We start from the raw sequence: 24510 nt of genomic DNA on the forward strand, positions 1-24510 counted from the left end.
AGTATTTTATTGGAAAACAGTTTCTTTGTATGAAATAATTTCATGGAAAAATGTACAGTGAAAAATTTATAAAGTATATCTTCAATGTTACTACCAAGGAGAACACTGATGCTTTGATACAGTAACATGTATCTGTCCAGTAACATGTCACATAAATAATCAGGGTTATATTAGTGATTCTTCAGGAATGAGAGGCATATTATTAAATTTTATATGTAATATAGCTTGAATTATTGTAATATAGCTTGAATGTCTATTTCATTAGCCTGGTACTCAGACAACATGAAAATATATCTTTCCTAACATATTTTGGCAGAGGAAAAAATGCTTAAACAAATGCAGTGTCAAAACAATACTATCATGTATTTCCTGGATGCTGTGATTTTTTTTTTTAAGTCTTAATTAGAATTTTCATCTTATGGATATTACAAAGCTTGTAGAATCAATTTCAAAACACTCCAGGAATAATCATACTGAAAACATGATTTTGCAATGCAAATGATACTTAGGTTTAACATATGTTCCTCATTCTGTATTTTCTTTTTTTCATCACTCAATATTAATTTTACATTCAAATTAAAGTTAGTTTTCCCTGGATGTTAATATCCCTAAATTTTCAGGAACTGTATTGCTACATAAAGGATGGCTAAAATTGTGCAATGAAAATCCCTGCTGTTGAAACATTAGAAATGTTCCCATGATTTACCGTGAGGCATTGAAAACCTCAATTGCAAGTTGCGAGACTTGTCCTGTATATACACATACAGTTTGCGCACTCCAAGAGGGAAGTCTGGCACATTGTGTGATTGGAAGAGCATCCATGTGTGACGTGCCGTACATGATCAGCGCATGGGAGGGATATTTCTGAATTTCAGTCAGGTGCCAAGTGATGTCGTAGGCCTTGAATACAATTTTCTCATGGAAATACACTGTGCAAGGCAAATTCAGTCCCTTCTCTGTGGTTTTTAATCTCCTTGGTTACAAGAAGAGATGGGAAATTTTGAGCTTATGCATATTTGGTGGAGGTAGTCTGCAGATATTTTTAAAAGTTTTATAATATTTCCCATTGTCTGGTTATCACAAATAGTTTTTTTTTCTTCTATGGTAACAATAACAGTCTCTAGGCCTAAGTTGGCCCTGAGAACTTTAGGATTCTAAAGTATAATTCAAGATGAATTTTTTTATGAATAAGTCTGTACAGCTGACACTGCTCTGTTCATGAATAAAGTATTTATGTAATAAAGTGAGCCTTGGCTGGGTTTGGTATTAGTTGTAGTTTTGGGTCATTAGCCTTAATAAAATTTAGACCTGGCTTTTTGAGGGATGGGTAACAAGGGATACTGGCAGAAAGCGTTTGTTTTTAATGTGGCCAATATTTACAGGCAGCTGATATCTGGCTGTTTAATGGTGGGTGCTATTCTCACCACAGAGACCTCTTTCCTATCCTTACATCTTTCCTTAGTATCATTTTCCATTTTACCATTTTGTGAACCTACTTAACACTCACATTTAATATATACTTTATGGAAGTTTTATAAGTATAGGTGTGATTTCCATCATAGCTAAGGTTAATGTGATATTCAGCAAAGCTTTCTGTCTGATACTGATTTTGACAGGTTGTCTGAAGGTAATTTATCTTAACAGGACTTGGAGATTGATATTTGGAATGTCTGTTCTCATGTTTTCATGTAAATATTAAACACACCATGTAGTTTATAGCAATAGTGTTCATGACTTGGATTAATTGTTTGAAGTAGTCAATTTTATATGAAGGAGAAAGTAATTCTGGAAGAGTATTGCACTATATTTGTGCTACAGATCAAGGATACTTGGCTCTAGAATTTTCTCATCATCATAGCTGCAAAGTAATAGCTTATTGACAACTACTTTAAATTTATGAAACTACTTTAAAGTTATGAATATAAATTATTTTTGGCAATATTTTAGAATTAGACATCATCAGTACACCATTGTACAATATTTCATGAAGGAAACCACATAAAATAGTAATATTTGATTAAAAAACTATTGCTGAGATATTATTTGATACAGATATTATTTGATATTATTTGATACAGATATTTGATATTATTTGATACAGATACTGAGATTCATAACCAAACCTTTGGAAGAGTGCAGGGAATCATATGAAAGAAGGGGGAGTTAGTATTACCTGGAGAGGACAGGAGCTCCACAAGGACCAAATATATCTGGGCACAGGGGTCTTTAATGAGACTGGACCATGGTCCAACCAAGGACCATGTATGAATATAACCTAGAACCCCTGCTTGGATGTAGCCCATGGTAGCTCAGTATCCAAGTAGGTACCCTAGTAAGGGGAACAGGGACTATTTCTGGATTGAACTCAATGGCTGGCTCTTTGACCCCCTTCCTCCACACACACACTGGAGGGAGGAGCAGCCCTGGTAGGCCACAGAGGAGGACTTTGCAGCTAGGCCTGAAGATACCTGATAAACTAGGATCAGATGAAAGGAGAGGAGGTTCTCCTCTGTCAGTGGACTGGGAAAGGGGTATTGAGAAGATGAGGGAGGGAGGGTGGGGTTGGGAGTGAATGAGGGAGTGGGATACAGCTGGGATACAAAGTTAATAAACTGTAACTAATATTAAAAAGTAAAACTTTAATTAAAAAAAGAACTAATTTATTAGCTGAGTAGTATTCCATTGTGTAAATGTACCACAATTTCTGTATCCATCCTCGATTCCAACCCAAAACTATGGGACTATGTGAGTCTTCCCCACGCTCCTCCCTCCTGGATTCTGACCTGTTTGGGGACTCCATGAGTCTTCCATGTGCTCCACCCTCAACTCCAACTTTAAAAAGTTGTCCTAGGAGCAAAAAGACACACACAGTATATACTCACTCATATAAACATACAACATAGAATCAACCCACTAAAATCTGTACATATAAACAAACTAAGCAAAAGAAAGGACCCTAACTAAAATGTTCAATCCCCATTCTGAAAGGCAAAGAGGATGGACATCAGAAGAAGAGGAAAACAGGAAACAACCTAGGAACCTGCTACAGAGGGCCTCTGAAAGCCAGAAGAAGAAAACAGGAAACAGCCTAGGAACCTGCCACAGAGGGCCTCTGAAAGCCTCTGTCCTGCAGACCATCAAAGCAGATGCTGCGCCTGATGGCCACCTGTCAGGCAGAGTGAATGAAATTTTTTATAAGAAGTGGGAAATAGTAAGAGCTGGAGAAGACAGGAAATCCACAAGGAGAGCAACAGAACAAGAAAATTTGAACACAGGGAACTTCCCAGAGACTCATACTCCAACCAAGGACTATTCATGGAGATAACCTAGAACCCTGACGATGCAGCCACTTCTGATGAGAACTGACAGACTAAGATCAGAAAGAAGGAGAGGAGGACCTCCCCTATCAGTGGACTTAGGGAGGGGCATGCATGCAGAAAGGGGAGGAGGGTGGGGCCGGGAGGGAGGAGGGAGGGGCTTATGGGGGGATACAAAAGGAATAAAGTGTAATCAATAAAAGTTAAAAATTTAAAAAAAAAGTGGTGTAAAAGTATCAAAAAATGCTCAACAGACCAAGGTCCAAAATCCAAGAACCACACAACATCGATATGTATGTTAAGGGATGTGACATCCTCTTCCGGATTATGCGGGGGGACCTCCCTGGGCTTTTCACCTGCCACGTGAAATCATAAAGTTGCAGGCAAATGGATGGAGCCAGAAAAGATCATCCTGAGTGAGGTAACCCAGAACCACAAAGACATGCTTGGTCATACTCAGTTATAAGTGGATATTAGCCATTGTGGGCCCCTCTCAATAGCCTTGCTCTCTGGGTCCTTGTATATCCCCCTTCTTCCATAGGACACTCTTGCTCTGTCCAAAGTTTGGCTATGAGTCTCTGCTTCTACTTCGATCCCCTGCTTGGTAGTCTTTCAGAGGCGCTCTGTGGTAGGCTCCTGTCTTGTTCCCTGTATTCTCCCTCTTCAGATGTCCCTCAAATTTGCCTTTCTGAGGACTGATCATCTTACCGAGGGTCCTCCTCCCTGCTTAGCTTCTTTAGGTGTACAGATTTTAGTATGTTTATCCTATACTATATGGCTGATATCCACTTATAAGTGAGTATATACCGTGTGTGTCTTTCTGTTTCTGGGATACCTCACTCGGGATGACCTTTTCTAGTTCCATCCATTTGCCTTCAAATTTCATAATTTCCTTCTTTTTAATTGCTAAGTATTATTCCATTGTGTAAATGTACCACTATTTCTGCTTCCATTCCTCCATCAAGGGACATCTGGGTTGTTTCCAGATTCTGGCCATTATGCATAAAGCTGCTATGAACATAGTTGTGGAAATGTCCTTGTGTGGTGGTATAGCTGGGTCTTGAGCCACACTCTCAGTTTTCTGAGAAAATATTAGATTGATTTCCAAAGTGGTTGTAAAAGGTTACATTCCTACCAGCAATGGAGAAGTGCTCCCCTTTCTAATGGAATCATAACTATTTTTCTTGTTTATGTTTTATATTCAATTTAAGAGAGCCCCAAAAATCATAATGAATTTCTATACTTGAAAATTTGAAGTAAATCACAATTTATTATTCATCCTGGATAAATGAAGACTAAATAAACTATAAATTCACAATATTAATATATGTAGCACATTTAAAATAGCAACATTGTATCAGATTAATAATTTCTTCTGAACTTTATTAAAATGAATCTATAGATTCATTTCTTGTTGCTTTCTGGGTAAAGTTGAATCTTCTGTTGACAAGTTTTCATACTAGAATCACAAGAAAGTTAAATTTATCCAGTGTTGCACTTGAGCATAGTAATACGTGCTTAAACACATTATTACATAATAGAAAATATATAATAGGAAGAAATATCTACATTCCAAAGCTACATTGATACATTTTGGCAAGTTATGGGACTTCAGGAATTCAAGCTTTATGCTTATGTTCATGCCTTATTTGAATACATACTGGTTCCATTAGCTCCTGAATCATTACAATCAACAATATTTAAATCTCACAACTGCAGAATTGTCAGTGTCTTTCTTGTGTTCAGTTCTGTTGATATACTTAAGTATTTGAACAGAAATCTCTTAAGTAATCCTGTTCCATAGATTCAAGCTTTCCAGGTCACTTGTTTCATGTGCTTAGTGAGTCATATTTTCCTGTGTGCAGCCAGGAAACAGTTAATGTTTTTTAAATGAATCTTGTGTCAAATTGCCACAACTATTTTTTTCTCACACACTCTCTCTCTGACAATTAAATCTTTACTATGTGCTGCTCAGCTTTAAAAACTCAAAAATGACATCTGAGTCCTATCAGATCACAGTTGTAAGAAAATTGAATTAGGTGTATCTGTGGTGTGTGTTTGTGTGTGTATGTATGTTTGGTGTGGTATGTGTCTGTATATTTTACAATTTCTCATAATAATGCTTCTGTTTTGTTTTTATTTATTTCAGACTGTAATATTAAATCCTATTGCATTTGTAGAACTTCCTGAATCTACTATAAATGTAGTTTTATAAGTATAAAAAAAACCTATTCTAGTCTTAAACAGAGCTGAGTGACAGAATTTCTCAGCATTTTGCACAGCTTAACTTACTTCCTCCTTTATAGATTTAGATAGCTGCTATTATTATCATCTCTTACAAGCATAACTAAGAAAGTTGAGTGCAATTAAATAACTTTAAATAACTTCTAAAATCACATGGTTAATAAGAATGAGAGCTGGGATTTTGACAAAGATGTCTGTTTCCTCCATCTAGTCTTTATTAGACCCTAATCAGAGTGAAGGCCTTTCTTGCATTGAAGAGCTAAAAGTAGAAAATTATGTAAGACCAGATAGAAAGATACATTTCCTATTAGTCAAAGCTAATCATTCTGGGGGAAAAATGAGAGAAAGAATACTGGAAAGCCAGCTGTATTTCTGGCTTTATGAGGGTTGCTAAATTCATAAGCAATCAAGGTAAGTTTTCTAATATTTTTTTTAAATACAGTGTTTAAGACAGAGCAATGGAGTTTCTTTATCATCTGTTAAATGGGTTCAAGGTGTTTTAGAAGTTAGTTTGGAGCAGTGGCAAGAGATCTAAGAGGGAGATACCAAGGGTCTTCTAGATTATTGCAGAAAGAGTAGGAAAATAGAAGGACCCAGAGTAGACAGAAGCTCCATAAGAAGACCAACAAATCTGGGCCAATGGGGACCTGCAGAGACTGGTACACTAAGCAAGGACTATGCATGAAGAGGACTTAGATCCCCTGCTCAGATGTAACACATAGACATCTCAGTCTTCTGTTAGTTCTCTAGTAAGGGAGTGCTCTTCATGTTAGTTCTCTAGTAAGCAAGTGCTGTCTCTGACATAGACTCTGTTGCCTGTTTTTTGATCACTTCCCTTTGGTGTGTGTGTGTGTGTGTGTGTGTGTGTGTGTGTGTGTGTGTGTGTGCCAGGCCACAGAAGAAGAGGACATAAATAGTCCTTATGGGACTTGACAGGCTGGGGTCAGATGGTAGGAGAAGAGGGATCTCCCTTTTTGAGAAATAGGGGAGAGGAATGGGGAGCAGCTGTAAGGTGGTACCCAGGAGGAGACTAAGGAGGTGGAGGTGGCTACAATCAGGATGTAAAGTGAATAAATTATAAAAAAATAAAGTTCAATTAAAAAAAAAAACAAGTAAAATTGTGTCAATAGCATTGAATGCCCCTGACAGAAATGAGAAAGTTGTTCTTAGGTACACAGGATTGGGGAATCTTCAAGTGTGATTTCATCAAAATGGAAATTCTTTTTTTGAAATAACATTTCACTACTCCATATTTACAACTCTTGTAATTGTGATATATATGGCTATGATTTAACTTTAAAATGTGAAATACTCATACTATTTTATCTCAGGATGAGTCAAATCAGGAACAATTTGCAGTGAACACTAATTTTCACCTTACTAAATTATAGCAGAAATATATTTTCGGCTCTCATCCAACATTACTAGAACAACGATAGGTAATAACTGTTAAAACATCTATTTTCCTCTCCCTGTTACTTTCTGTTTCCTGAGGCTTTGGCTTTCAACAAATATTTGTAATCAACTGTTGAGAGATATTTTTGTTTGTTTTGTTTTGTTGTTTTGAAAAAGAGTAGCAAATTATTAAAGACATGCTGCTTTGTCTTGGTTGAGTGACCTCTTTATTCATTGCCACTTTTGTGAGGTTTTCTCTAGGTGATGAAAGAATATTTCATTCCACATCAACTTAAATTTTTATGTAGTAAATTATGTATGTCAAGGCTCACTGTTGAGAATTTTAACACATGTGACATTCTTTATAATTCCCCTATACTGTAGAGATGAGTGGCTGAAACAATATTATTCATCTTCTTCCAGAGTAAAATATTTCTCATATTTTATTCAGGACTATTGCTACCCAAATTTAAGCTTTGATTTCTCAAATTCTTCACTCCAAGTGAATAACAAGTGTTTAAATGCCAGACAAATGAGATAGATAAAGACAGTATTTTGAAAACAACCTGGAATTTTCCTTGAATTATTTTGGTATACATAGCATAATGTTTTGTTCTTCTTAGTTTCTTACATATAAATTTTTGCTTACATAAGAAATATAACTTTAATCTATGGAAATTATTATTTGTGAACATTGTGATATATAGCTGTCATATATCATGCTTTTTACTATAATCCACAAATCAATGCAAGTTAGAACAACGTCTGGTTCGTTTAATACTGCTTTTATATAAAATATTTGGCAATTTCCATATCATCTTTTTCACATCTGTGATTTAATATTCTCTACTAAAATTCAAAAGGTTATTATATCATTGTAAACAAAAAATGTATTCTCTATTACTGACATTAAAATAAGACATTAATAACAACACAATGATAAACTCTTTGTTTGCTTAAGTGTGGTCCATTGCCTGTGTCTGGTTTTGGAGAGATCTTATTTAGGATCATTCTCTGTAGTCTCTCCTTGAAAACTACAGAGAGCCAGAAATGACAATTTTCTTGTCTGTGAGGTTATATCAGTCATGTGATTCTGTACCAAAATTTCTTGTTTATACTCCTGACACTCAGCTTTCAGTATTTAAATGCAAATGTTATTTCTACAGAGACTTGGCATTTACACATTTGTCTGGGAAGGATACTTTCTCCATAGGGATTATAGTTCTCTGAAGTATACTGCTTCCAGCTCCCAGCACATCAACCTTTGTTTCAGTTTCAATGAGTAATTTTTTAATTAAAGGCATATTTTAGGGAGATCTCAGGTTTGCAAAGAGTATCCATCTGGCTCTTTCCCACAAACACATAGCTTCTCAGTTATCCACATCACATCCCTAAGTGCCATGCTTACTGTCCTTTAGGATCCTCCATTGGCTCATCATTGTGTTTGAAAGCCAAACTGTATGAGGCTGAACAAACACAAAATGTTTTAAAAACAGAAAATAAATACATACCATGATAAACATAGAACAGAAAATGTCAACTCTACCATAATAGCGTCATATTTAGTCCTTTTGTTTTCATTGCCCTGAAAATCCTATGTAATATCTACTCACCTCTCCAATTCGATTTTTAATGTCTAGAATGTTTTTTGTCCAGAATTGTTTTTTTTTCTTCAGTCATAAATTGGATTATTTAGCATGTGAATTATCCAGACTGGGTTCTTGCACTTAGGCATGTGCTCCACCACCCCCCTTTTCCCCTCATGTCTTTTCAAGTGTTGGTAGATGGATCAGAATGACTCAGCTCTGCCTAGGGTACTCAGGAAAGGTTTTATCCTCTGTTGAACATTATAAAATTCTGTTAAGTGCTGTTGAGAATTTTATTTTTCAGCTGAGCTCTCTTTAAGTTTTTATTATACCTTTTAATGTGGATGAGAATAAATACAGTGACCCACAGCTTAAATGGGGTGTCTTCATCAAATCTCTCCTTTTGGGGATCAGCTAACATTCTGGAAGAGGACAAGGAAAGAGTGTAAGACCCAGAGGGATGGAGGACACCAGAGAAACAAGGACTTCTATATAGCAGAACAATGCATGTATGAATTCACAGGCTGCACAAGTCTAAGCCAGATGGAGTTTCTAGCACTGAGAAGGGCATTGGACAGAGGCCCCATCCTAAACCACAAGCTAAATCCAACCCCTGCAAAGAAAATATTATTTCTCTTCAATGGAGTCTCAATAGGTATACAAACTACTCCCAATACCAGTGTGAGGCCAGAATCAGAACAAATACCTCACAGGTTGATGTAAGATCAAAACTGAGAATATACCTTGCAGGGTAAGAGTTCTGTTTAATTCCACATTTGGCTAAGGCTGAGGATCTGGCTTGCTTCCATGTATGTGGACCTATCTGCATTGCCCACGTGGCACGCCTGGGTTGGCTACCCAGAGGCTATTTAAGCTGTGGGCTGGCTTTCCCCAGGGTCCGAGGATTGTTCAAGGTTCCTGAATAAACTGCATTGAAAAAAAAAAAAAAAAAGAAAAAAGAGTTCTGTTTACAGCTAAAACAGATGAAGCTATTTGTTTGTTGCTAAATCCTAGCTAAGAGATAACTCTGTCCTTTGTTGAGTCTCTGCAAATTAAGGTTTCTATTTGTAATCAAGAGTAGGTTCCTGGTCTTATGTAAACTGCTCATAAACCTCACTCACTTGATGTATACCCTTGCCTATGTTCTCCTTTTCAATGCATTCATTTAACAATGAATAGCCTCTGACACTCTAACCCCCGTGAACACTTTACCTCTCCTGTAAGAGGGACAAAGGTCAGTGGAGGTTGCTGTCTCAAACACTTAGGGGGAGACATCCTGCTGGCCAATCCCAGACACACCAAAGTGCCTCAAGCTTTGATTTGGACAATTGTGGACTTTGTCCTTTCTTTCTCGTTAATATCAGGGTTAAAACCAGATCAACACAAAACAAATTAAGCAGCACTCTTTTGGGGGTTCCTTGTCTCATAATGCTTTGTCAGAGGTTTATTTTTCCTCATAGGTCATTTCAAATAAATCATGGTTTCTGATTTGGGGTTTTTATGGGGTTTCAATGTGTGTCTCTGAATCTATATGTATTTCTTGAGCTTTTTGTTTGGTTCTTTTTATTCTGTTTTGTTTGTTATATTCAAGTTTGGTTTTAATGTAATAATAATAATAATATATGCCTGTTTTTATTTTAATGAGAGAGAGAAAATATGCGATTTGGAGAGGATAAGAAATGGGAAAATCTGGGAGGAGCTGAGACAGGGAAACCCATAATCAGAATATATTGTATTGATTTTTTTAATTTTTTATTAATTACACTTTATTCGTTTTGTATCCCCCCATAAGCCCCTCCCTTCTCCCCTCCTGATCCCACCCTCCCTCCCCTTTCTGCATGCATGCCACTCCCCAAGTCCACTGATAGGGGAGGTTCTCCTCTTCTTTCTGATCTTAGTCTATCAGTTCTCATCAAAAGTGGCTGCATTGTGTGTTGAAATTTTATTTGCAATAAAATAAGTAAGTGTCCTGTAATGTGAATTTTTTTCGGTGAATCAGAAGATTTTTTAGGAAGAAGAATATGCTTTTCATGGTGATAAAGACTCTCTCTTTAAGTTTTGAACAACTTGGAGACAGGAATTGTTAGCCAATATTGAGTCTTTGGTGGTAATGTTTTTTTTTTTTTTTTTATCGTGGCCCAGCTGTTTTGGACTTTTTATAAACTGTCAAATAACACTCCCCCTTCAAAGACCATTTCAACTATAACTATGACTGCAGGCCTAGTATTCTTTATTTAAGGTCTTACTGCATCAGGCAAACCTACACCAACATTTGATACAAGAAACTCCACAGTGAACTCTAGATGACTGTAAAGCTATATCAGTCGAGATGGGAATGGTGGAACCCCTTAGTAATATGAGATATGTCAGACTGGTAGACCAAAAAGGTATTCCTGGGTTGGTATAAATACAACCATCTTTGGCACTTTACAACCATCTGACCTCCTCTCTTAAAGGTTATATAATGAGGCTGTTAAACTCTGTTTGGAAGTCAGCCAGAAAACATCCTTCTGGGCTGTCCCTTGGTAGTTTAACATCTGGCTGAATAAAGGACTTCTATGAAGTGGTACTTTCTTTGCCTACTTGAGATTTTTTGTTTGTTTGTTTTTAATCATAAATGGAGCAGGCTGCTTGGTAACAAGAAGAGTTGTAGTAGCAGAGGTTAACGGTGGTAGCAGGAGGGCAGCTAAAGTGGTGTTGAGTGACCAGTGCCAGAAGCAACAAGGGGGCAAATGCAACAGAATCGCCTGAGACAGTGGAAGTGCAGAAAAACTGAGAGAAGTCAGGCCAACATTGCTCAGTGTGGAAGGCAGTAGGCAAAGGATTGCAGGCTCTTGCCTAAGCACTGCCAGGACTTAACTAAAGGAAGGGGATTTTGCCATCCAAAGCTTAGAAGCTATAATGTGAGCTGGCACTGAAACCTGCTGATAGCTGCTTCTTAGATCCAAGTGCTGAGACTCTGGCACTGAGAAACCAGCACTGTAAACTGTAATGTTAGTACCCGGCTTGTAAGGGTTGGAAGCATAAGTCTCTACTTCTTAAGGTTTGGCACTCTGAGCTGTTGTTTGAGTAGCCAGCCTGGTCTGTAAGTCTTTGGCATAGAAGGATCCATGATTAACAACGCTAGAAAAGTGATTTTTGCCTCTTTCTAATTTATACCCAAGACAGAACAGCAAGATTTCAGTTAGATTCTTCGTAACGCTGGTTGCTCATTTCATTCAATATGGAGTAACCATATTCAGTTATCTGGTTGTACTTTTACATATCTACTTATATAGCTACTGATGGAAATTTTGATTGCCAACAACTCATATCTGTACTAAATCAACATATATATATGTATATGTATATGTTTTGTCTTGGCATAAATTTATAACCCATTTGAATAAATACTAGGGAATGAGATTGCTGGGTATTTTCCTGAATACGTGTTTAGTTTTATGGAAGTCATGGCAACATCCTCAAAAGTAGCTGTACCATTTTATGTCCCCACCATCATGACTGAGATTTCCTGTGGCTTCACATGCTTGCCAGCAGATGCTGAGTAAGATTGGCAGCGCCCTTGGGGGTTCTATTACCAGAAAAGTCACTGATGATGAGCGAGATTGTGGCTTAGGGGGAAATAAACACAGAATTTACAGTGGAAAAGGTTAACGATGAGTATCAATTGCCTTCTGAAGACGAACTGCAGCAGCAGGGGCAATAATTTGCTTCACTAGTCTTCTTATACTCTTTGCCTTTTGGTAATAAATGTCTACAGAAATCCTGAAGGAGCAGTTTCTTGAACATACATGACAAAGTGGCTCAGAGCACAGACAAGGGAGAACTACTAATAAAAAAAAAATCTGTGCTTCATGGATCTTCTGTCTCTGGGGGATTTGCTTTCAATTATTGTCACTACATTACTTTACACTTATCTGTAAGTCAACAGTAGCATGAGGAAATTGTTTTAATTTCTGTTATTTTGTTGACAAAGCAATTGGAACACAGCTTCATCTTTTATTCAGAATGTTTGGTATTTCTATTTATCAAGTATCTATACTTGCCTTTTTCTTTTTTGAAAACTGTATTTTCTGAGTTTTTTTCAAGAAGCTAATATAATTATTTAATTATATATTCAATAAGTGAATTTTTATAACTATGTGCTTTGAAAATGTTTATACACACATGGTGGCATTCTCTTAGTCCCTTCCTGATTTATATTTTTCAAAAAGAGAGGACTTTAATTTAATATATACCAGTAGCTCATGTATTCTGGTAAAATAGGTTGTAGTTTGTTTACTCTTTAAGAACTTCTGTGTATTTTAAATTCATGAAGGAATTCTCCTCAGATGTTACTAATGATCCATTTTCTTGTAAACCAGTATTCCATATTCCATATGAAATTTCTATTCTGGGAAAATTATGAAATAGGGCTAACTTTAAATCCCTTTGATCCATGACCATCCTCAAAAAGTTTATTCTTCCGCCCAACACTACTTTGTCAATATAAATACTAATCAAAAACATTTAAGTATATGATAGAAAAAAGTATATGATATGATACAATACAGAAATTAAAATGAGATATGTTGAGTGTAAAACACTGCAAAATTGATATTGTACATAATTGATAGATACACAGATAAATGTAAATGATTTAATTACTTTACATTGTTATTGTTGATGAATGAATCAATAAAATTTTTCATCAAATGTCTCCAGTCTAATTTCAGTTACCCACACTGCAGTCACATGTTAACATGATCAATATTTAATTTTTTTGTTTATTTACTTATTTTTATTTTTACATTTTTTCTTCAAAATTTATTCAATAGATATCTTTTTTAAATTTTTATATTTTTATATTAATCACAGGTTATTTACTTTGTATCCTAGTGTAGCCCCCTCTATCATTCCTTCCCAATCCCACCCTCCTTCCCTCATTTCTTCCCTGACCCTTTCCAAGTCCACAGATAGGGGAGGTCCTCCTCCCCTTCCATCTGACCCTAGCTTATCAGCTATCTTCAGTACTGGCTGCAATGTCCTCCTCTGTACCCCAGCAAGGCTGCTCGTCCCTTGGCAGGTGTGGGGGGTCAAAGAGCCAGCCATTGAGTTCATGTCAGAAATGGTCCCTGTTCCCCTTACTAAGACACCCACTTGGATACTGAGCTACCATGGGTTACATTCGAGCAGGGGTTCTAGGTTATATCCATACATGGTCCTTGGTTAGAGAAACAAGTCTCATAAAAGACCGTTGTGCCCAGATATATTTGGTCCTTGTGGAGCTTCTGTCCTCTCCAGGTCCTTAGTCCTCAGAAAGATGCAAATCAAAAAGACCCTGAGATTTCACCTGACACTCATCAAAATGGCTAAGATCAAAAACTCGAGTGACAACACATGCTGGAGAGGTTGTAGAGAAAGGGGAACCCTCCTCTCTTGCTGGTGGGAATGTAAACTTATACAACCACTTTGGAAATCAATCTGGCACTTTCTCAGACAATTAGGAATAGTGCTTCCTCAAGATCCAGCTAGACCACTCCTAGGCATATATCCAAAAGAGGCTCAAATACACAATAAGGACATTTGCTCAATCATGTTTGTAGCAGCATTATTCATAATAGTCAGAACCTGGAAACAACCCAGATGTCCCTCAGTTGAGGAATGGATACAGAAATTGTGGTACTTTCACACAATGGAATACTACTCAGCAATTAAAAACAAGGAAATCATGAAATTTGCAGCCAAATGGTGGGACCTTGAAAATATCATCCTACGTGAGGTATCCCAGAAGCAGAAAGACACACATGATATATACTTACTTGTCTAGACCTATAAGATAGGATAAACATACTAAAATATGTGCACCTAAAGATGATAAACAAGAGGGAGGACCCGGGGTAAGATGATCAATCTCCACTTAGAAAGACAAATGCGACAGACATTGGATATAGGAGAAAACAAGTAATAGGACAGGAGTCTACCACAGGGGGCCTCTGAAAGATTCTACCTAGCAGTGTATCAAAGCAGATACTAAGACGCATAACCAAACCTTTGTCAGAGTGCAGGGAATCAAATGAAAGAAGGGGGAGTTAATATGATCTGGAGAGAGCAGGAGCTCCACAAGGACCAAATATATCTGAGCACAGGAGTCTTTTCTGGGACTGATACTCCAACCAAGGACCATGTATGTATATGTTAATCTTACTGATCCATGAGCATGGGAGATCTTTCAATCTTTTGATTACTTTGTTTAGATTTGACTGTGCTCTGGTTCTTCCTTCTTGAAGTAAGAAACTAGTTAATTTATTTTTGATTATAGTAGTACACATTTGAGAGATTTAAAAAGTTTTCTTTTTTAAATTTTTTATTTAACTTTTATTAATTGCAGTTTATTCATTTTGTATCCTCCCCATAAGCCCCCCCTTCCTCCCTGCTCGATACCACCCTTCCTCCCCTTTCTGCATGCATGCCTCTCCCCAAGTCCACTGATAGGGGAGGTCCTCCTCTCCTTCTTTCTGATCTTAGTTTATCAGTTCTCATCAGAAGTGGCTTCATTGTCATCTTCTGTGGCCTGGTAAGGCGATTCCCCCCTCAGGGGGAGGTGATCAAAGAGCAGGCCAATCAGATTATGTCAGAGGCAGTCCCTCTTCCCATTACTATGCAACCCATTTGGACACTGAATTGCCCTGGGCTACATCTGTGCAGGGGTTCTAGGTTATCTCCATGACTAGTCCTTGGTTGGAGTATGAGTCTCTGGGAAGTTCCCTGTGTTCAAATTTTCTTGTTCTGTTGCTCTCCTTGTGGAGTTCCTGTCCTCTCCAGCTCTTGCTATTTCTCACTTCTTACCTAAAATGAAATTTTAAGTTTAAAAAGTATAGACTATAATCATTGGATGAGTAATATAGATACTCAGGGGAATTTGAAGCCATGACCCCCCCTCCCAGAGGGAGGAGCAGCCTTGCTAGGCCACAGAGGAGGACATTGCAGCCAGTCTTGAAGAAACCTGATAAGCTAGGGTCAGATGGAAGGGAAGGAGGACCTCCCCTATCAGTGGAATTGGGAAGGGGCAGGGAAGAGATAAGAGAAGTAGGGTGGGATTGGGAGGAAATGAGAAAGGAGGCTATGGCAAGGATACAAAGTAAATAACCTGTGATTAATATAAAAAAATATTAAAATCATACTGTAAAAGCTATTTTAAAATGCTTTTTTAAATTCAAAGGGAAGAATGACAAATTATTAAGAGCAAACTGAATTGAAAGAGAATATAGAACATTGTTGAAGCTTGGATAACAGAAGTAGGAAAGTGAACAGAGGACTATTATTTAATGATTTTTTTCATTATTATTATCACTATTATTATTTTTATTAATTGCAATTTGTTCACTTTGTATCCCTCTGAGGCACCTCATCTCCCCCTCATCTGCTACCCTTCCTCCTTCTTCTGTCCCACTATGTCCCTCCCCTCATCCACTGTTAGGGGAGATCCTTCTCCCCAACTATCTGATCATAGGATATTTGGTCTCATCAGGACTGTCTGGAACTGAGTTGGTGCCAGAAACTGCTCCTGTTCCCCTAACTGGGAAAGCCTTATGGAGCCTGAGAAGCCCATGGGCTACATCTGAGCAGGGAGTCTAGGTCGTCTTTATGCATGGTCCTTGGTTGATTCATCAGTTTTGTAGCCCCTTTCCCCGGACCAGGTTTTTATACTACTTCTGGGAATATATCCTAAAGGTACTCAACCATGTAACAAGGACGTTTGCTCAACTATTTGCTCAGCTTTATCCACAATAGCCAGAATTTGGAAACGACTGAAATGTCACTCAACTGAAGAATGGATAAACAAATTGTGGTACATTTACACAATGGAATACTACTGGACAATTAAAAACAAGGAAATCATGAAGTCTGCAGCAAATGGATGGAACTAGAAAAGATCACCTTGAGTGAGGTATCCCAGAAGTAGAAAGACACACATGGTTTATATTCACTTATAAGTGGATAATAGCCATATAATATAAACATAGTAAACATACTAAAATCTATTGTCCTAAATAAGTTAAACAACAAGGAGGACCCTAGGGAAGATACTGAATCCTCACTCACTAGGGAAAATGAGATAGACATCAGAAGCAGGAAAAGACAAGGAACTGGACAGGGGCCTCTCACAGAGGACCTCTGAAAGACTTTACACAGCAGGGTGTTGAAGCAAATGCTGAGACTCATAGGCAAACTTTGTGCAGAGTGCAGGGAATCTTATGGAAAAAGGGAAGAGAGACCTTGAGGGCAGGAGTTCCACACTGAGACCAACAGAGGACTAACTCTTATGAGATATCTAAGAGTCTCAGAAGGATATAAGTTCAAATCCTTGAAATGTTGGAAGAAAGTGAGAGGGAACCTCAGAAATAGAGGACATACTTCAGAGTAATGTCTAGTTAAAGGAGATACTGAGCCTCAAAGCAGAAAAACTTATGGAAGAAGAGAGAGATAGAAAGACCTGGATGGGACAAGAACTCCACAAGAAGACCAATAGAGACAAAAAAAAAACCTGGGCCCAGGGGGCTCTGCAGAAACAGATACTCCAACCAAGGACCATGCATGGAGAGGACCTAAAGCCCCTGCTCAGATGAAGGCCATAGGCTGTTCAGTTTACAAGTGGGTTCCTTAGTAAGGGATGAAGGGGCTCTCTCTGAAATGAGCTCAGTAGCTGGCTCTTTGATCTCCTCCCCCTGTGGGGTGCAGCCTTGCCAGGCCACAGAGGAAGATGGTGTAGCCAGTATTGATGAGATCTGGTAGAAGGGGAGGAGGTCCTCCCCATCAGGGGCTTAAGAAAAGGGCATGGGGGAGATGAGGGAGGGTGGGTAGGACTAGGAAGAGATGAGGAAGGAGGCTACAGAGGGAATACAAAGTTAATAAATTGTGATAGATAGATAGATAGATAGATAGATAGATAGATAGATAGATAGATAGATAGATAAAAAAAAACCTCAAAACTAAAACTCATGGTATTGATGCAAATAGGTTTTATTAGTTTAATGTAGACCTCTAAGGTGAAAAAAGAATGACCTGAAAAATACTGTACTGTGCATAACTTGAATCAGTCTTAAGACTGGAAATGAACACATGCTATGTAAAACAGTGACGAGAGCGCAGAAACAAGAGCAATGCTATTCATTTCCAATTAAATACAAAGCAGCTCTGTTGAGAAATATACTGCTATATTGAAGACTTATTTATAATAAGTCTTATATAATAAGACTCCTAAATAATAAGCAAAGAGAGGTACAGGGATTAATAATTTGAAAAATATCTATATGCAATATCTAAAAATAATAAACTGACTGTTTCAAAGTGCTGTACTCCCATTACTAAAAAAATTATAATCAAACAAAATGAGATAACAGCAAAACTGAATGCACCACAGAAGGCCACTTATGTAGCACCAAATTACTGAGGAATAAAAGTTTTGTGGCTACATTACAAGATTGCATCGAAGCTCAGCTGGATTATTGTGAAAGGCAAATTATGGAAATGAAAAGAACCCCAAAATAATATGGAGTCTATAGTTTATACTAAAGTACTTACAGTCAAAGATCCAAGAAAAAATTAAGACAATAAAGCAAAGTACTGTAGAAAGCTGTTAATCTGCTCTGGGTATTTAAGCAGGGGTCTCATTGGCCTCAGAGTACTAATTCCCTGGTGTAAGTGGGACTAGACTTGAACAAGACACATCTGCTTCTTTCTCCAGCCTCCCTGAACTAATTTTTGACAACTCTTTTTCTGGGATTTCACACATGTGGAAATTCTTTCAACTGCATAAACATTTGATTTAGAGAACCTTTGTCTATATTCCAACACATACAGGCTTTACCTGTTGTGACTTCAGCTTTTTTCTTAAACACTTTGGAGATGAATACCATTTTTTCTTCTCCAAGCCATCTTAGATCGCTCATGGTGAAGCTTTAGAATTCTTTAGTTTTGTGTCTTACTACAGTATCATTTTTTTTAATATCAGTAATTCACACAACAGTGATTATAGATACTCATTTCCAAAAATGTAATCTAAAAGTGTCACATAAAACTTCAAAACAGACATTCACATTAAATAAACCCACATAAAATTAGTACTCCTAAAAAATGTTAATCGTGTATTTGACTAAAAATTAACATATAGGTTGTTTAGATTTAGTGTATTTTAAAAACATTATTGATTCCCTGATTTCTTTGAGGAAATTATGGGAAAAAATGATAGGATAAAATAAGGAACAAAAATGGCACAATGAATCCATTTACTTTTGGAGAGTAATGGAAAGCTAGAGTGAAGGGACTGTGTCTATATAGTTCATAGCCTCACTGGAGTTTAATGAAGAGAGTGACAGCAGAGACTATTCAAGGATGTGGTTACATGTGTTCATTTAACCACATGTACTGTAGGATGCAATCCTGTCATTTCTGCCACAGGGCTTATCAGTTCATTTCTCTGCTTAGTGTGTTGAGTAAGCGGAGAGTGCTCAGAAGCAATGGATAAATTCACTTCAAATTCTACACAACATCTGTTTCAAAACAGTCTACTGTCTTAAAATCCTCATTGGGACTATGACCTCAGAGAGGGTCTTGTAAGTACAGGTTCACCTCATTGAAATTGTTGCAGTGTTTTGCTCATCTCTTTAAGTTTCCTAAGAAGCATGATCCATTGCTTATGCATCCCTAACTTTCACACCTCACCTCAAAACTTACAGCAAAACCTTGAGTCACAAAATGAACATAAAAATAGAGCTTTAAGTCTTATCTCCTGCAGTATGATATCAACAGTTATTTCAGTTTAGTCTCTGCTCAATGCCATAAGTAGTTCAATCCTTTTCAAATAACCTTCATATCTCTCTGATGAATCCTCATTTTACTCAGAAAAAAAGTGAAAAATCTTTTTTTCTTAGTTTATTTTTCTATTATTATTATTATTATTATTAATTTATTCACTTTGTACACTGGTTGTAGCCCCCTTTCTCATCTCCTCCAGTTCCACTGCCCATCTTTCTTCTTTCTCTATCCCTCTTTTCTATTACACTGATAGAGGAACCATGGATAGACATGACATAGACCACCTGCTTAGATACAGCCCATAGACAGCTCAGTCTTCATGTAGGTTCCCTAGTAAGGGGAAAAGAGAGAGTCTCTGACATGAACTCATCTGCCTGCTCCTTAATCACTTCTCCCTGGTGGGACAACCTAGGTAGCCCACAGAGGAAGAGGATCCAGTCAGGGCTGATGAGAACTGTGTAAAATCTTAAAATGGCCACCAATTTTAAAAACTATATCTTCTATTAAGTTATTAGAACTATTATTAAGAACTATATCTTCATGACAACATGGTCCTCATCCACTTTTACTCCTCCTTTCTTGCTTCTTTGAGGCTGTTGTCAAAGCTTTCCTCTAGCTCTGATTGCACCTTAGGACCAAGTCCTCAGAAATTAGTCTCATTCTCATAGTTAACTGTTGTCTTCTTTTAAACATTCACTTAATTTTTTCCTTTAAAAAATTTAAAATTATTATCATTATTCATTAAACTTTATTCATTTTGTATCCCAGCTGTAGCTCTCTTACTCATCTCCTCCCAGTTACACCCTCACTACCTTTAACAGCCCTATGTCCCTCCCTTAGTCCACTGATATGGGAGGCCCTCCTCCCCTACTATCTGACTCTAGCCTATCAAGTCTTATCAGGACTGCCTGGATATGCTTTCTCTGTGGTCTAGTTAGACCACCTTGCCAAGGGGAAGTGGCCACTGAGTCCACATCAGAGATAGCCCGGGCTCCCTTTCCCAGGGAAGCTCCATGGAGACCCCGTTACCAAGGAAGCTCCATGGAGATTCTGTTACTAGGGAAGCTCCATAGAGACTGAGCTGTGTATCTACTCCATCTGAGCAGAGGGCAGACGGTGTAGGTTCTCTTCATTCCTGGTCCTTGGTGGAGTCATCAGTCTCTGCATGACCTTCTGAGCCCAGATTGTTTTAGCTCTGTTGGTCTCCTAGAGCTCACATCCCCTCCAGGTTTTTCTATCTCCCCTTTCTTCCATAAGTTTCCCATGACAGCCTATAGACTGGGAAAAGATCTTCACCAACCTTGTATCTGACAGAGGGCTAATATACCGAATACATAAAGAACTGAAGAAGATAAATACCAACAAATCAAGTAATCCAATTTTAAAAAAATATGGTACAGAGCTACATAGAGAATTCTCATCAAAGGAATGTCAAATGGCAGAGAAACACTTAAAGAAATACTCAACCGCCTTTGTTTTCTGGGAAATTCAAATCAAAATGACCTTAATTTTCCACCTTACACCCATCAAAATGGCTAAGATCCAAAACTCAAAGAATGACTCATGCTGGAGAGGTTGTGGAGAAAGGGGAACCCTCCTTCCTCCATTGATGTTGGATTGTAAACTTGTACAACCACTTCAGAAATCAATCTGGCACTTTCTCAGAAAATTCAGATTAGTGCTACCTCAAGTTCTGGTTATACCACTCCTGGGTATATATCCTAAAGATGCTCAACCATACAAGAACATTTGCTTAACTATGTTCATAGTAGCTTTATTCATAATAGCCAGAATCTGGAAACAACCTAGATATCCCTCAACTGAAGAATGGATAAACAAATTGTGGTACATTTACAAAATGGAATTCTACTCAGCAATTAAAAACAAGGAAACCATGAAATTTGCAGGCAAATGGATGAAACTAGGAAAGATAATCCTGATTGATGTAACCCAGAGTCAGAATGACACACATAGTTTATATTCACTTATAACTTGACATTAGACATATACTGTAGGATAAACAGCCTAAAATCTATAAGTCCTAAGGAAGCTAAACAACAAGGAGAACCCTAGAGGACAGGATTAATCCTCATTCAAAATGGCAAACAGGATAGACATCTGAAGTAAGAGAAGTCAGGGAACAAGACAGGAGCCTTCCACAGGGGGTCTCTGTCCAGCAAGTTATGGAAACAGATGCTAAGACTCATAGCTAAACTTAAGGTAGAGTGCATGGAATCTTAAAATTTTTCTTAAATCATTCTTGACTCTATTAGATTCTTATTCTTCCTTCCTTCTAGTACATTTCATTCTTTTTACTTTTCTTTACTCCATGTTTTTCTTAATCCCTCCAATATCTTTTCCTCCAATCTCTCCTCTGCCTACATTGCTTCCTTCTTTTCTCACACTCTTCTGTTTGCTTCTCTCCCTCTCTCAGCCTATGCTTCTCATCCAACAAATTGATTAATTTAAATAATCAAGTGATCATACCTTGCCACCTGTAACATATACTCAGAAAAGATGTTTAGTGGTAGTAATTATTGTATTTTTATGTCCAGACAGACTTGGAACTCTAAGAAGACACCAAGAAAATCTTCCTTAAAGTAATGACTTGGTAATTGCATTTTTTTAAGGTTTAAGAAATTTCAGTTTATTAATAAACAATGAAAATGTAATTAACAAAATCTAAATAGTTAAATTTTGTACAAGCAGTAAGATTCACAAATCTTTAACAATAAAGTTCTTGTCATTATTTTAACACAACTGCAAGTCTCTTAAATTGCTTAATTTAAATTTGATTAAGATATTGTGATTTATGTGGAACAGTTAACTCACTATCTCCATTAAAGTTATATTTTATCCATTCTTATATTTTTCATAAAACAAATTATTTGTAACAAATATATTTAAAAATCAATAAATCACATTTTAACTGTGGAATTGTCTTTTTCTTTCTTTTTTAATCTTTATTTTATTTTTATTAATTACAGTTTATTCACTTTGAATCACAGCTGTAGCCCCCTCCCCCATCTCCTCCCCATCCTACTCTCCCTCTTCTTCTCCTATGCCTCTCCCCCAGTCCAATGATAGGAGAGGTCCTCCTCTCCTTCATCTGACCCTAGTCTATCAGGTCTCATCAGTACTGGCTTCTTTGTTTTCCTCTGTGGACTGGCAAGGCTGTTCTCCCCCTCAGGTAAGGGTGATCAAAGATCCAGGCCATGAGTTCATGTCAAAGATGGTCCCTGTTCCTATTATTGGGAAATTAAGAACAAGGAAATCATGAAATTTGCAGGCAAATGGTGGGATATAGAAAAGATCATCCTGAGTGAGGTATCCCACAAACAGAAAGACATACATGGTATATACTCACTTATAAGTGGATATTAGACATATAATATAGGATAATCATACTAAAATCTGTACACCTAAGGAAATTTATCAAGAAGGAGGACCCTGGCTAAAATGCTCAATCTTTAGTAAGAAAGGCAAATGAGATGGACATCAGAAGAGGTAGAAAACAGGGAGCAGGACAGGAGCCTATCACAGAGGGCCTCTGAAAGACTCCACCCAGCAGGTTATCAAAACATATGCTGAGATTCATAGCCAAACTTTGGGCAGGGTGCAGGGAATCTCATGAAAGAAGGGGGTGAGAGAAAGACATGTAGGAAACAGGAGCTCCACAAGGAGAGCAACAGAACCCAAAAATCTTGGCACTGGGGTCTTTTCTGAGACTGATAATCCAAGCAAGGACCATGCATGGAGATAACTTAGAACCCCTGCACAGAAGTAGCCCCATGGCAGCTCAGTGTCCAATAGGTTAATTTCATTTTTTTATCTGACTAGTTTGCATGCCTTTTCACAAGACAACAGATTAGACTTGCTCTCTGCATTTTATTCTTAGTTATCTAGTAGAGGCATGAGTCTGTGGATTACTGCCTGATGTCCAGATTACAATCTTCTGAATCAGTTTTGTCATCCATTGTGCTGATTTCTTCAGCCACTGATTTTGTGAAATTAGATAAAAGAGGGTGTTCTTGCTTTTTCACACACATTATATATATATATATATATATATACATATATATACATATATATGTGTGTATATATACATAAGATTAGGAGATTAGATATATTTGAGTTATTTCTTTCTAGTTTTTTAATATTAGTAAATTTCAGTTATTTGGGCACCATTTTTCTTATTTGTAAAATGAATATGTACTGAGTTAAGTTATCTTCTGCTGTGCAGATCAGTACCCTTCATTATGCATAGAATGCATTTTTTTTTTGGTTGATCTTACATTCTATGTATTCTGAACGAATTATCTTTGGAAGTAATTTCTGAAGCCCCCAGTATTTTCAGTTTGAGAGATAGTTTTTTTATGCACCGGTAGAGAGTATGTCATTTTTGTTTAAAATTGATAGTATTTTGTAGAAAAATATTATATTGATGAAAGGAAATTTTATGATACTATGTACTATTGAAAGATTCTTGATATATGAAGTATGTCATCACAGAATTAGGTCATATAGTAAGCATTGCTCCTCTGATGCAATTTTGTTGTGTCCTGTACCAATTTGTTGAAAAGTGGAGAAAGTAATCTCTGAATATTCAGTATTTACCTAGGTCTCCTTTAGCCTTTGAAGAATATTTATCTTGTATAATATCAAAGGAAAATTCTAGCATTTCTGTCTAATTTAGAACACTGTAAAATTAACTTAAACAAAAGTAAACTGTATCATAACTAAGTAACCTAAGAATTATATTCCAGTTACATTATGCAAATGATTTCATGTGCGAAACAGGAGTCAGAGTTCAACTAATAGATTTTGACAACTCAAAGAATCAAATTAAATATATAAGAAAAACTATTTCTAACGTTCTAAAGTAGTTGAACAATGTAACTGGAAAGCTTTACAATTACACTTCTGTGTTACTAGAAGACTTTTAAACTCATCATAACTTATCATAACTTGGTATTCAATATATGAAAAAATCCATTAAACCATTTAGGGAAATCAAACTTAGTATGCCTTTAAGTATGATTTAGAATCATGGATAAATGCTATTGATTATACTAAAGTAAAAAGACTTATAGTAAAAAGACTTAAAGTAAAAAGATCATGCATTAAAACAACATAAGAAAGTTAAATAAAATACCAGTAGACTCACAGAG

Source organism: Meriones unguiculatus, chromosome 8, assembly GCF_030254825.1.
Source record: "Meriones unguiculatus strain TT.TT164.6M chromosome 8, Bangor_MerUng_6.1, whole genome shotgun sequence".
Taxonomy (NCBI): Eukaryota; Metazoa; Chordata; class Mammalia; order Rodentia; family Muridae; genus Meriones; species Meriones unguiculatus.